General features: G+C 37.1%; 1 pseudogene; it reads right to left on the minus strand.

The window, feature by feature from the left end:
* Nucleotides 1-263: 263 nt before the first annotated feature.
* On the minus strand, nucleotides 264-14,284 carry LOC104215962 (putative disease resistance RPP13-like protein 1; annotated as a pseudogene).
* Between the last annotated feature and the right edge of the window lie 216 nt (nucleotides 14,285-14,500).

Consider the following 14,500-nt stretch of genomic DNA (forward strand, 5'->3'; position numbering starts at 1 on the left):
AACCATTTATCTCTGTGGAACTAAGCTTAACAGCTCTCATGATGACGATTTATTTTCCAGTCTGCAAGATTTGATGGAGAAAATAGGTTACTTATTTCCTAGATAATTTTGATGGTTGTCCGCGGCTTTTTATATGTACATATGTGTGTGTGTATTTGAAATATAACATCTATATGGAGCTTTAGAACAGAGCCAGCGTGTAATGACAAGCAGAACATAATTCATGTCCCTGGTAGCAAATGGAACAAAGTGGAGGTTGATCATTCTGACAAAATTTTATCTTTTACTGGAAACGAAACATCAAGCAGTAGAGAGGCTTCTAGCAAATGGATTATATAATTGATACTAGAAAATGACTAGTCCTTTTAGTTGATGTTCGAATTTCGGTATAGGAAGAAACTTTTGTACAAAGGTTTGCTGACTGAAATCCAAGACAAGATATAGGAAAGAACAACCCTCACTTTGATCAATCTTTGGTCATTCCTCTTCCTCATCTTCGAGGCGCAGCTTGGAGCATGGGGTAACGCTCGAGTTATACATCACAAGTGGAGGAAGGCACTCATTAATTCGAATTGTGGTTTAACGATTAATCAACAACTGAAGGCTTCTCAATTATTCAAGATCTATCATAGTTTCAACGACATCATGATACATCCGCTCTGTTTCCTAACCTCTGATACAAATTAATGCTGATTTTCAAGTTCTGAGCTGCAACATGAGGCTGACTCAAAAAGGGAAAGGAAAAAAAAAACAGATAAAATGAACAAAGCAATATGTGATGAAAAAGAACTGAGTTTGAAAAAGTACCAGCTGATTGTGAAATAGAGATTGCATGTTTCTGACCATTCATGCTCTTCCTCGCGATTCCACGAATTTACTTGAGTTTAAGAACAACGAACAGAAGATTAAACAACCCAACAATGACAATGTATCAGCGGCCAAATCGAGCTAGTAGAAAAGTAAAGGAGGAAATCATCAAAATAAAGTACCAAGTTATTCCGTATCATATTTGGAACAGCTAATAAGCATCAACTGTCACAAAGGAACTAATGAGAGATGGCTCTTTCTTTGTTATGTTGTCAAGTCTAACGAGTAAATTGAAAACTACTATCTATATATGTTTGTTATCTAACCTTGAAATCATTCCAAGTATCGCATGTTTCCTTGCCTTTCCAACTGTACTCGAACTTTTGTTTCTTCAAAGGACTGAAATAAACAAATAAACATTATGTGACGGGAAAAAACAACTAGTAAACAAACAAGAAGAAGTACATAGAAAGGATATTACAAGCGAGTTTACTGACAAAATAGCTTATGTTAATAAGAGGATAGAACTTTATGTGGCATACCAGATGAGATGACCATCAATCTAAATGCTGAGGCAGTCTCACATTTGCGCAAACATATAGATGGAGATGGAGAAGTGATGGAGAAGGGCAACTCTGCTTGTGTCCCAGGGCAAATGATGATACAGAGATGGACACCACTTTATAGCGATCCAACACGATCTGAGTGTGAGTGAGGATATGTAGCGGATTCGGCCAATTCACCAAGTGTACATTGACTATAACAATTACAAAAAAAATACAGGTTGGCTAGGTTTTTGGTTTCTACTCTTGGTTTTATATATGCATAAACAAACAAAGAATTGAAAACTTTTCTATTGGATGAGCTATACTCAAGGAAATAAATGCTAGATATTTAAAAATTTACATTTGTTTTTGTTCAATATATTTTCAATGTAATTACTGAAGTACACAAACACGCGTACACCATGTGTCCATGACGTTGAGACGGGCATTTCACATAATTAAGACTGAACCTTGACAACTCTCTGCCCAGCTTTTCCTTCCCATGTTAAGCAACAACATCTGATCACCACAATCCAGACAAAGAAAGAAAAACGATCGTTAAGTTGAGATCAGATAATCATACAAAATAGCACTAACATTATGCTGATGCTTTTAGATGTTAAATTATGGAATACAAACTTTCTGTCGTGTATGCCTTTGAACTGCCAGTAGAAATATCAAAGGTCAAGAGATAACATTTGCATTACTCCATAACCAACACCTCCTTTCTCAACTCACTGTAAAAAGAGAAACAACAAAAAATAACATGAAATTTCTGTTGAGGTGAAACTTCAAACAATACATAGACTAAAAATATTGTCAAGTAAGATTGACTCATATTTCAAATGACTATGCACATATGCTAATGATAAAAAAGGTTTCTAGTTTATTAATTTCAGCCTATACTATGTCTTTTCTTTTTTTACAATGAATAAAAATTTCTGTAGTTGCAACATTTTACCTTTTTTGTCATCTTTCATCCCGATATGAAAATGCTTCCTCGGCTTCATAGTGACAATAGACGCTACACACTGCTCAACAATATTTCATAAAGGGAAAGAATCAACAAAGAAACAAAAAAAAAAAAAAAGAATTAGCTTAGATCAGTTAAAGCACCTTCGTTTTAATCATTACAGGAATTTCCCATCAACTCTTATTGTAGAAATTTAAGCAATTTTTGGCCAGTAATCCCCCTTGTCAAATTCTAGACGAGGTTTGGGCGGAAACTTCAGGCATCACATCATTCTAATCAAATATCAGCATTTTGCAATAACTGAACCATACACTGCTTGAATGATTGTACACAAAATCATAGAATGGGAAATAAATTTTGAAGAAAAAGCAATATTACCTCAGAAATTATAAGCCTTATATCGTTTCAGTTTTTTCACCGATCAAAGGGCTGATAAATCGTGTTACCGATACCTGTCAAGACAACCATTCATGTTATACAAGAGGTGAGGGGAGAGTATAAATAGGGGAATGAAGGTGATGGTGTACATCTCATTCAAAAGCCAAAGTAAGGCATGGGCCTAAGGAAAGTTTCTTTGGTTTTGTAGCCAACCTTGTTGAATGTATGGCTTGGTAGTCAACCTTGTTGAAATTGTAAAAAGTGTGAGCAAATTGTCAAATATTGTAAGCTTTAGAGAGTGAAGTTTTGGTTATAAAAGGAGAGCTTCAACTCTCATTTCTATACACCATCTCATACAATACATTTGAGTGAGAGGGAGAGAAAGGTATCAGATAGACTATAAGAAAATAGTCTGTGAAGAAAAATAGAATGTGAGAGATATTGTAGTGAGGTGAAAAAAGTAAAAAAGTGTTTTTTAAGGGTGTAGTGGTCTTAGGAGTATTTGTACTCGTTACTATATAGTGTACAATTTCTCGCTATAGTAATATCAGTTGCTCTTCTTGGTTGTGGTTTTTCCCTTATTCATAAAGGTTTCCACGTAAAATCTTAGTGCATTGTTGTTGTATTTCTATTCTTGCTGATTTAACCATAACTTAGTGTTTCACGTTTATCACTAATATCATGAATATTATTTTTGCGGGTCTATTCTATTTTTTTCAACAAGTGGTATCAGAGCCAATGTTTTGTCTGAGTATGCTCTGTGGTTGCAGCACAGTCTGAACTTCCACATCAGAAAAGAATTACTTTGGTATCCTAATAAATAGTATTTGTATTTGTGATAAACAATGGAAGTCAACACTAGTAGAATGGTTACTTTGAGTGGCACAAATTATGCCATTTGAAGGGCAAAATGGAAGATTTGCTATATGTCAAGAATTTTCATCAACCTGTCTTCACCACTATAAAGCATGAAAATAAATCAGATGGAGAGTGGAATTTGTTACACATGCAGGTTTGCGGTTTTATTAGACAGTGGGTTGACGATAATGTTTTGAACCATATTTCTGGGGAGACACATGCTCGGACCCTATGAGAGCACCTTGAAAGTTTGTATGCTCAGAAAACTGGAAACAACAAGATGTTTCCGATAAAGCAGATGTTGGGTTTAAATACCATGATGGTTTCGTGATCACAGATCATCTGAATAATTTTTAGGGGACCATGAACCAGTTATCTGCTATGAGCATTAAATTTGATGAAGAAATTCAAGGCTTGTTTCTACTTGGTTCCCAACCAGATTCATGGGAAGTTCTTAGAACTTCATTATCAAATTCTACTCCGGATGGTGTGATCTCTATGGATCTTGCCAAGAGCAGCCTTTTAAATGATGAAATGAGAAGAAAATCTCAGGGTTCCTCCTCATCAGATGTCTAGGTGACTGACTCTAGGGGGAGAAGCAAGAACCGGAGTTCTCAAAATAAAGAACATAATAGAAGCAAATCTAGAAGCAGACTTAAAGATATTGAGTGCTATTATTGCGGGAAGAAAGGGCACAAAAAGAAGTTCTGTCTGATTTTGAAAAAGGAGAATAGAGACAAGGAAGAACAGAAAGAAGATGGCAATCGTGTGGCCACCGTCACTATAGAAGATCTTGTTATTGTCCTTGATGCAGATATGATAAATATTGTTTGTGATGAGTCAAGCTGGGTTGTAGACAGTGGTGCCGCATCTCATGTGACATCAAGGAAGGAATTTCTCATCCTATACTCAGGGTGACTTTGGAACTTTGAGTATGGGTAATGAGACTGTATCTAGGGTGGCTGGTGTTGGAACAATTTGTTTGGAAACTAGTATTGGAACTAAACTAGTTTTAAACAATGTAAAGCATGCACCTGATATTCGTTTGCACTTAATCTTTGTTGGTGTTTTGGATGATGAGGGATATGCCAGCACCAGTAGTGCTGGAAAATGGAAGCTCACTAAGGGTTCCATGATTGTGGCTCGTGGGGAAAAATGTCATAATGGACTACGGCCTATACCTGTGTTGATATGGTAAATGACGTTGAGAGCAATAGCTCTTTAACGTTATGGCATAAGAGGCTTAGCCACATTAGCAAGAAAGGACTAAATGTTCTGGCCAAGAAGAAATTGTTATCAAATTTTGAAAGTGCAAAATTTGAAAAATTTGAGCACTGCTTGGCTGGAAAACAAAAAAGAGTTTCTTTCCAGTCCCATCCTCCTTCAAGAAAGACAGAGTTTCTTGAGTTGGTGCATTCAGATTCATGTGGTCCAATGAAGACAAGGACTTTAGGTGGTGCACTTTATTTTTCTACCTTTATTGATGATTGCTCAAGGAAACTTTGGGTCTACATTTTGAAGACTAAACACCAAGTGTTGGGTGTCTTTAAGCAGTTTCAGGCTTCAGTTGAAAGAGAAATTGTAAAGAAGTTGAAGTGAATTCATACCGATAATGGTGGTGGATATTGTGGATCATTTGACGAATACTGCAAGCAACAGGGTATCAGACACCAGAAGGCTCCTCCTAAGACTCATCAGCTTAATGGTTTAGTAGAAAGGATGAACAGGACCTTGATAGAAAGAGTCGGATGTTTACTTTCTGAAGCATAGCTGCCAAATTCCTTTTGGGGTGAGGCTTTGTTGACCGCCACACATGTTATTAATTTATCCTCTGCGATTGCTTTGCAAAGCGATGTTCCAAACAGAGTTTAGTATGGCAAGGATGTTTCCTATGACCACTTGAAAATGTTTGGTTGCAAAGCTTTTGTACATGTACCTAAAGATGAAAGGTCAAAATTAACTGCCAAGACAAGGCAGTGCATCTTCATTGGTTATGGTCTTGGTAAGTTTGGTTACAGGCTATATGATCCAATTGAGAATAAGTTCATGAGAAGTCATGATGTTATCTTCGTGGAGGATCAAATCATTGAAGATATTAACAAAGCGGAGACGCTAAAATCTCCAAGTTCTGAAGGTTTAGTTAATCTTGATCAAGTTCCTCATACAAATGTGGATGACGTTGGTGGGCTCAATGATGGTAGTGATGCTCAGAACCATATTCTAGATCAGCATATCAATGGTGATGGTGATAACAATGCTAATGTTGATGAGGTAGATGCTCCTACTCACGAAGCTGTGGACGAGTTAGATTTTCCACTCAGGAGGTCTTCTAGACCTCGTACTCCTTCCTCCCATTATTCACCCAATGAGTATGCATTACTTACTGATGTGGGAGAACTTGAATGTTATGCGGAAGCCATAGAAGATGAGCACAAGGATCAATGGATTGAAGCCATGAAAGATGAGATGAAATCTCTACATGAGAGCCATACTTATGAGTTGGTAAAATTACCTAAGGGCATGAGATCTTTGAAGAACAAGTGGGTGTTCAAAGTTAAAGCTGAAAAACATAGTTTGAAGTCCAGATATAAAGCTAGATTGGTTGTCAAGGGATTTGGTCAAAGGAAACGTATTGACTTTGACGAAATATTTTATCATGTCGTAAAAATATCCTCCATTCGGACAGTTCTTGGTTTGACTGCTAGTCTTGATTTGGAGATTGAACAGATGGATGTGAAGATTGCTTTTCTTTACGGGGACTTAGAAAAGGAGATTTATAGTGAACAACCTGAGGGATTCAAGGTAAAAGGTAAAGAAAATCTTGTATGAAAACTTAAGAAGAGTCTATATGGATTGAAGCAAGCTCCCAGACAGTGGTACAAGAAGTTTGAGTCTGTTATGAGGGAGCAAGGCTACTAGAAAACTTCTTCAGATCACTGTGTGTTTGTACAAAGATTTTCTGATAATGACTTTATCATCCTCTTGCTATATATAGATGATATGTTGATTGTGGGCAGGAATGCTTCCAAGATTAACGAGTTGAAGAAACAGTTGAATAAATCTTTTGCGATGAAAGACTTGGGTCATGCTAAGAAGATATTGGGCATGAGAATTACTCGTTCAAGAAATGAAAGGAAGCTTTACTTGTCACAGGAGAAGTACATTGAATGTGTATCGGAGCACTTCAATATGAAAAGTGCTAAGTTGGTTCGAACATCCCTTCCTAGTCATCTGAAGTTGAGCAAGAAGATGTGTCTTATACAACAACGGAGAAAAAAGAGAGAATGGCCAAGATTCCTTATTCCTCTGCCATCGGAAGTTTGATATATGCAATGGTATGCACTCGACCAGATATTGCTCATTCAATCAGTGTTGTTAGTAGATTTCTCGAAAATTCAAAAAAAGAGCATTGGGAAGTTGTAAAGTGGATACTCAGGTATCTAAGAGGAAGCTCACATGAATACTTATGTGTTGGATGATCAAATCCAATTTTGAAGGGCTATACAGATTCTGATATGGCAGGTGACCTTGATAACAGAAAATCCACTACTAGATATTTGTTTACTTTTTTAGGGGGAGCTATATCATGGCAGTCGAAGTTGCAGAAGTGTGCCGCACTGTCTACAACTAAGGCGGAGTATATTGCAGCTACTGAAGCTAGCAAAGAGATGATATGGCTCAAGAGATTTCTTCAAGAACTTGGATTGCGACAGATGGAGTATGTTGTCAATTGCGACAGTCAAAGTGCAATAGACCTATGCAAAAACTCCATGTACCATGCGAGAACAAAACACATCGACGTCAGATATCATTGGATTCGTGAGAAAGTGGAGAACAAATCACATTAGGTCAAAACAATTCACACGAGTGAAAATCCTGTTGATATGTTGACCAAGGTTGTACCAAGAGACAAGTTCGAGCTATGCAAAGAACTTGTTGGCATGCACTCAAACTAGAAGACAGTGCTACCTCCTCTAGATGAATGAGACTGGAGGGGGAGATTGATGGTGTCCATCTCATTCAAAAGCCAAGGTAATAGGCATGTGCCTAAGGAAAGTTTCTTTGGTTTGATATCTAACCTTGTTGAATTGGTATGGTTTGGTAGCCAATCTTGTTGACTTGGTTTTGTTTGGTAGCCAACCTTGTTGAAATTGTGAAAAGTGTGTGCAAATTGTCAAATATTGTAGGCTTTAGAGAGTGAGGTTTTTGCTATAAAAGGAGAGCTTTAACTCTCATTTCTACACACCAAAATCTCAGACAATACATCTGAGTGAGAGAGAGCAAGGTATTTCATAGACTATAAGAAAATAGTCTGTGAAAAAATATAGAGTGTGAGAGATATTGTAATGAGGTGGAAAAAGCAAAAGAGTATTTTTTTGGGGGGTGTAGTTGTCTTAGGAGTATTCGTACTCGTTACTATACAGTGTAAAATTCCTCGCTATAGTGATATCAGTTGCTCTTCTTGGCTGTGGTTTTTCCCTTATTCAGAAAGGTTTCCACGTAAAATTTTGGTGTCATTGTTGCTGCATTTCTATTCTTGCTGATTTAACCATAACATAGTGTTATGCGTTTATCACTAATACTGTGAATATTATTTTTGCGGGTCTATTCTATTTTTCCGAGAGAAGGGACTAATAATTTTTCCTTCTCAGACTGATGGAAGAGAAGTAGAACAGTCAAATTCCAAACAAAAGAGAAGTACCTATTTTTCTCATCTAAACATCACAAGTAATCTTGACCTGAAGATGATTCCTCGGCTTCATAGTGACATTATAAGCTCCACACTGCTCGAAAAGATTTAACAAAGAAAAAGAATTAACAAAACAAGCATAGTTACAATAGACTCTTCACACTGCTCAAAAAGACTTTAACAAAGGAAAATAATTGACAACTAAGCAAAGAGAAGTAAACACAAATAAAAGCTACTGGAAAAAAAAAGAAGAAATAACTTACATCTGTTGGAGCACCTTCTTTTTAATCATCACAGGTATTCCTCATCGACCCCCCTTCTCAAATTCTAGACGTGGTTTGAGCAATGGGAAGAAGACAATAAATAGTTTAGATCAGATAATCATACAAAATAGCACTAACATTGTGCTGCTGTTTTTAGATGTTAAATTATGGAATACAAACTTTGTGTCTCGTATGCCTTTGAACTGCCAGTAGAAATATCAAAGGTCAAGAGATAACATTTGCATTACTCCATAACCATCACCTCCTTTCAAATGGCTATGCACATCACCCTGACATATCTATTAATGTGCATGGTAATCAATTTCTCATGGTTTAATATTACATTTGCAATCAACTTTCTAGAGCAAATTATTAATTTCTAACTATAATAGGCATTTTTATTTTTCACAATGTATAGTGATTTTTATAGTTGCAACATATTACCTCTTTTGCATCTAAACTTCATGTCGAAGTGAAGATGCTTCCTTGGCTTCACATTGCTCAACAAGATCTGTCAAAGAGGAAGAATTAACAAACAAGCCAAGAGAAGTAATGAAAAATGGAAAAGCAACTGAAGTACAACATTCTGACATACCATCTAATTTGTTTAATTCTAGTTTCTACTGGGAATAAAACTTCACACAGTAGGATGAATAATTCTTCTTAATCAAGAGAAGAAGATCACGTTGTTCATGGTCGGGTTTAACTGGAAAAGAGTACAAATACTTATTGATTCATTACAGAGACTCTTAGCAAAATGGTTTACACTCGTCAAACATTGCATTTATGATCTGTTAGAAAGTAAACCTCGAAGTGGTACAATCAAGTGAAAATCTTCAAGCAGAAGATTTTGTTAGAACAAATAAATCTTAATCTATGCAGACTAATCCACAGTAGAGAAAGAATTACTCAGGGCAAATCAAGTTTCATAAAATGTGTATTTAGTTGGAAAAAGGAAAATAACAAGATTACATGAATTTCTATTTAGTTGAAACATCAAGAAATACATGAACTAAAATTTTCAAGAAAAAAATGGTTCATATTTGAAAAGCCAATGCACATCCGGCTGATATGTCTATGTAGGTGCATGGTAAAATATTTCTAGTTTATTAATATCATATTATGCTATCAACTATGTGGAGTAAATTATTTCAATTTGAACCTATACCTGGTTTCTCTTACAATGTTTTAGCGCAGATATAAGAATTTATGTAGCTGCAACATATCACCGTTCATCCTAAAGTGAAGATGCTTCCTCTGTTTCATAGTGGAAATAGACTCTTCACACTGCTCAACAAGATTTAACAAGGGGAAAGAATTAACAGAAAAGCAAATTTAAGAGAAGTAACAAAAAATAAAAAGCTACTTGAAAAGAAAAAAACAAAAAGAATAACTTACATATGTTAGAACACCTTCGTTTTAATCATCACAGGTATTCCTCATCGATATATATGGTGGGAATTTGAGCAATATTTGGCCAGTATTCCCCCTTCTCAAATTCTAGGAGTGGTTCCAGTAATGGGCAGCTAGAAATACATAGAATAGAGATGGAAGAGGGCATCCCTTTTACTGGAAGAGATTGGAGTTTAGGGCAATCCCAAATATTCAGCTTAGATAGGGAGGAGGGCAGCGCTGATTCTGGAAGAGGTTGGAGATTATTATGACAAATAGGCAGCAGAGAGAGGAAGGAAGGCTTTCTTTTCACTTGAAGAGATTGGAGATTATGGCAACTCGAGATGGTCAGCTTAGAGAGGGAGGAGGGCAGCGCTGATTCTGGAATATGTTGGAGTTGATAGCAAAAGTGGATATCTAGACGTTGAAGCGAGGTGAGGCATCGAAGACCTTTGGTCGGTAGCGAATGGAGCTCATCATGGTCAAATAATATAAGCTCAGAAAGAGACGAGGGAAGCCCTTCTTCCAACAGTGTCTGCATTTGAGGTAAATTATAAGTACATAGATATTCAAGAGAGGTGAGGCTTTTGAGAACATGGCTGCTTAATGTTTTCAGATTGTCTATCGAAAGAGTTCGAATAGAGCAAGGCAACTCCCAATTTTCACCAGCAGGAATCTCTTCGTCACTACCATCATGGATGATGGTTAACTTTGTGAGTCTATGTAAACCCCACTCCTTTCGCCCATTCACCAATTTCTTGCAATGCTGGATCTCAAGGACTTCTAAATTGAAGGGCAATCCTCCTTCAGGAAAGGACTCTGTTTCTGGACACTCATACAGTTTTAGTTCCTTAAGAGATGGAAGGAGTTCCTGCATATGTTCTGGCAGCGACTTTAGATTCTCGCAGCGCATAATATTCAAAGTATGCAATGACGTCGTTTGAGCCACCGAAAGTATTTCAAGATTCTCACAGTTATAAATTCTGAGACCTTCAATCCCTTTGGGAATCAAAAGCCTTGTAACGCTGTGGCAACTTTCTACCCTCATATAGCATGCTTGTGGGACCAACTCCGGTGATATCTCATTTATAGAATTACATTCTTCCAAATCCAATTTCTCCAGAAACATGTTACTTCCTATAGAAATCATATCACCAACTGACGACTCCATTTTAAATTTCCCACAACGCTTTATCCCTAATTTCTTCAATGTATATGGCATACTGCTAAAATGCAAGGAGGTAAGAGAGTGACAGTCAGCAATATATAATTCAACAATGTGCTTCATTCCCTGAAATTGAGACAAAAAGAGTTCAGCATGATCAAAAAGAACTTCAACCTTAGGAGAACCTTCAACTTTAAACTCTTTTAGACTTGAAAGTTGGATAGGTGTCTCCAAATTGAGTTCTGGACAATTTGAAATTGTCAAACTTGTCAGAGAACAAAGATTTTCGGGCAACATTCCAATCAACTTGGGGCAAATAATAATTGAAAGATCCTGAAGTGTAGGAAACTCTCCATTCCCTGGTACGTGCCACTGTTTCCACTCCAGCATCTCTGCAAACTCAAGTCGTTCAAGAGAGTTAAAAGGCTTTTTGGAGGATGAACTACCATAGAATTCGTCAGTCACCTTTGTTATTCGACGCATCCCTCGAATTGCAAGAAATTTCAAAGAAGGAAGCTGGCCTAATGCTGGCAAGGATTAACAGTCCTTGCAGTTGCTTAGAGACAATTCCACCAGCTCAGAAAATGAATGATCAGCTAGCCAAATTGGAAAGTTTGTCCCTCTATATCCGTTGATCTCAAGTTCTTTTATGTTTGGATTTGGATGTAGCTCACCAAGTATGTCTCTTTCATTTTGTGAACTGTCCGCAATACTTACACTCCACTCCAATGATAACTTTTCAATATGTTCCTTTCCTCTCAGGTTTGCCTTCAAAGCTTCCCTTCTATCCGCCACATTTTCCAACTGTCGAATTGATAGAGTTCCATACAAGCTGCATAGTTTGCCCAAATCTTCCATTTTCGAACCACTGCGATCACCTAGAAGAAATTTAGCTCCCAATAAAACATGGAGGCTTTTCAACTTGCTCAAATGTAGCTGCATTGTTAAGCGAGAACTGCCGCTAATGTCAAGGTGATGCAAGTTTATCAACTTTTCCATCTGCTGTGGTAAATCCTCAAGGAATTCACAAGATGATAAGAGAAGTGTCTCTAAGTTATAGAGTACACAAATGGAATCTGGTAACTGCTTTATCTTTGTCCAAGAAAGGTCCAAAAATCTTAGGAGCTTTAATTCAATAAACAAGACATTTGGCAACTCCACAATCGCATAACGAGACAATGAAAGTGCCCTTAAGGATGTTAGTCTTGGCAATATATTATGAAACACCCTCTTGCTTAGAGAAAATGGATAAAATGGCTCGATACTGTAGATTGGAAGCAATGTCCTCAACTGCTCCATTTTGTAGAGAGGTTCCAACTTTTCAAAGTCACCATAGCCCATTGGATAGGACACGTGTCGACTTCGTTCCAACATATGAGACTCTTGGTACTCTTCCAACCTAACACAAAGTTTTGAAGATGCAACTTGGGCCAAATCATTAACAAGGTCATGCATTAAGAATTCCTCTGCATTATTTTTAGAAGACTCTGGAAACCTTTCAAAAAGTGATCTTGATTGCAACTCGAGAAAGAATAGGTTTCCTAAATCTTCAATTGTTTCATTTTTTTGCAACCCATGTACTAGACCATTAGCAATCCACAACCGAATGACTTGTTTTTTGCCAAATGGATAATCTTTGGGAAATATTGCACAATAGGAAAAGCATTGCTTCAAATGCACGGGAAGATCATTGTAGCTCAACATCAATGCTGGTAATATGCCATTGTCTGGCAGCTCCCAAATTTCACTTCTCAAAATGCGTCTCCACTCTTCAATCTTTGATTTGGACCGTAACAAACCAGCAAGTGTCTTTAGTGCTAAGGGCAGACCTTTGCACATAGCTGCGATTTGTTTCCCGACTTCTACATGTTCTAGATGTTCCGTAGGATCCATGTTGTCAAATGCATGTCTTCTGAATAAAGACCAAGAGACATCACTAGACAAAGTATCCATGCTAATTTGCTCACTACCCATCATCATGGCAACACTTTTCTTACGTGTCGTCACAATGATCGTACTTCCTGCATCTCCTTGAACAAAAAGATTTTTCAAGTCATCCCATGCATATAGTTGTCATTCCAAACATCATCCAGAATAATAAGAAATTTTTTTCCCTTTAAGCTTTCCTTCAATTTGACCTGTAGCTGATTAAGATTGCTATCGTCCTTTAAGTCAAATGAGCCAATTTCTTGAAGTAAACCTTTTGTTATTCTAAAAGCATCATATTGTTCAGACACACAAAACCAAGCTTTCAAATCGAAATAGTCTTTTACCTTCTCATCATTGTAAACATCTTTAGCAAGTGTTGTCTTGCCAACCCCAGGCATTCCAACAATAGGAATTACTTTCAAACTTTTACCATTTGTATCAACAGATAATAACCGGCCCACCAATTCCTCTATTTCATTTTTCCTGCCAAAGATTTCAGATTCATCAACCACAGAAGTATCTTGTCTAGTACTAGTTCCTTGTTTACCCGTACCCGAATCAAGATACCCTGTTAGGCCAAGGCGGCCGATTTGCTTTTCCAACTCCTCCAATGTTTTAGTGGTGCCTTCCAACTTCTCCTTTATGTTAAGAAAAAATTCATCACTCAAGCACAAGTTGAGGTCACTTACTTGGCGGTTGCTTGTTTCTGCATGATTTTGATGCTGACCTTCCACCTTAACTCTCAGAACTTCATAATTGATTTCTTCCATTAAGTTTTCAGCACTGTCCACAGCATCCCGAAGTTCATTAAGCCACTGGTTGACGTATTGATTTGATGTCTGCTTATTCTCTGCATCACCTAGCACAGCTTGAAGACCAAGCAAAGTCAGCTTCAGCTTCTTTAACAGTCCAACATCATGCTTGCCCCTTTGAAATATCTTCAGCAGCTCACCATGAGGAGCAAGCCTATCAAAGAGAACATTCAAAGCTGAAGAAAGAAATGCACCACCAACTGCTAAGCCAATCTCCATTTCTGAAAGCTCCGAAGCAAAACAAGAAAATCACAAAATGATCTGCTTCACGAAGCTATCTGCTTCATTACCTAAAGTTGGAATGTAAAGACCTTATATCAGATAATGATTAAGAACTTGCAGAAGATTAACAATTCTATCTAAAAATACTCTTAGTTTTACCTGTTGAAAGCTGAGTCCGTTCTTTAGCAAAATTAACTTGTGCTTCTTGAAGACCTTATATCTCTCTCTTTCTTTCTTTTCAAAAAGCAAGACTTTTTAACAAACAAAAAAAGACAAAGACTTTAATATGGAATTAACTATTCATTGAATTGTTGAGGCGAGAGGGGACAGCCTACTTGGAAAATGATGTAAATTGGTGTGGGGTATGTGTTAGGTGTGCTCATAAAAAGTAATACTGTGTATCACTATTTATTACATATAGAGGAGATTAGGAAAGTGTGCAGAAGTTTGTCCTAATAACATAGTT

Source organism: Nicotiana sylvestris, chromosome 9 (genome assembly GCF_000393655.2).
Source record: "Nicotiana sylvestris chromosome 9, ASM39365v2, whole genome shotgun sequence".
Lineage (NCBI taxonomy): Eukaryota > Viridiplantae > Streptophyta > Magnoliopsida > Solanales > Solanaceae > Nicotiana > Nicotiana sylvestris.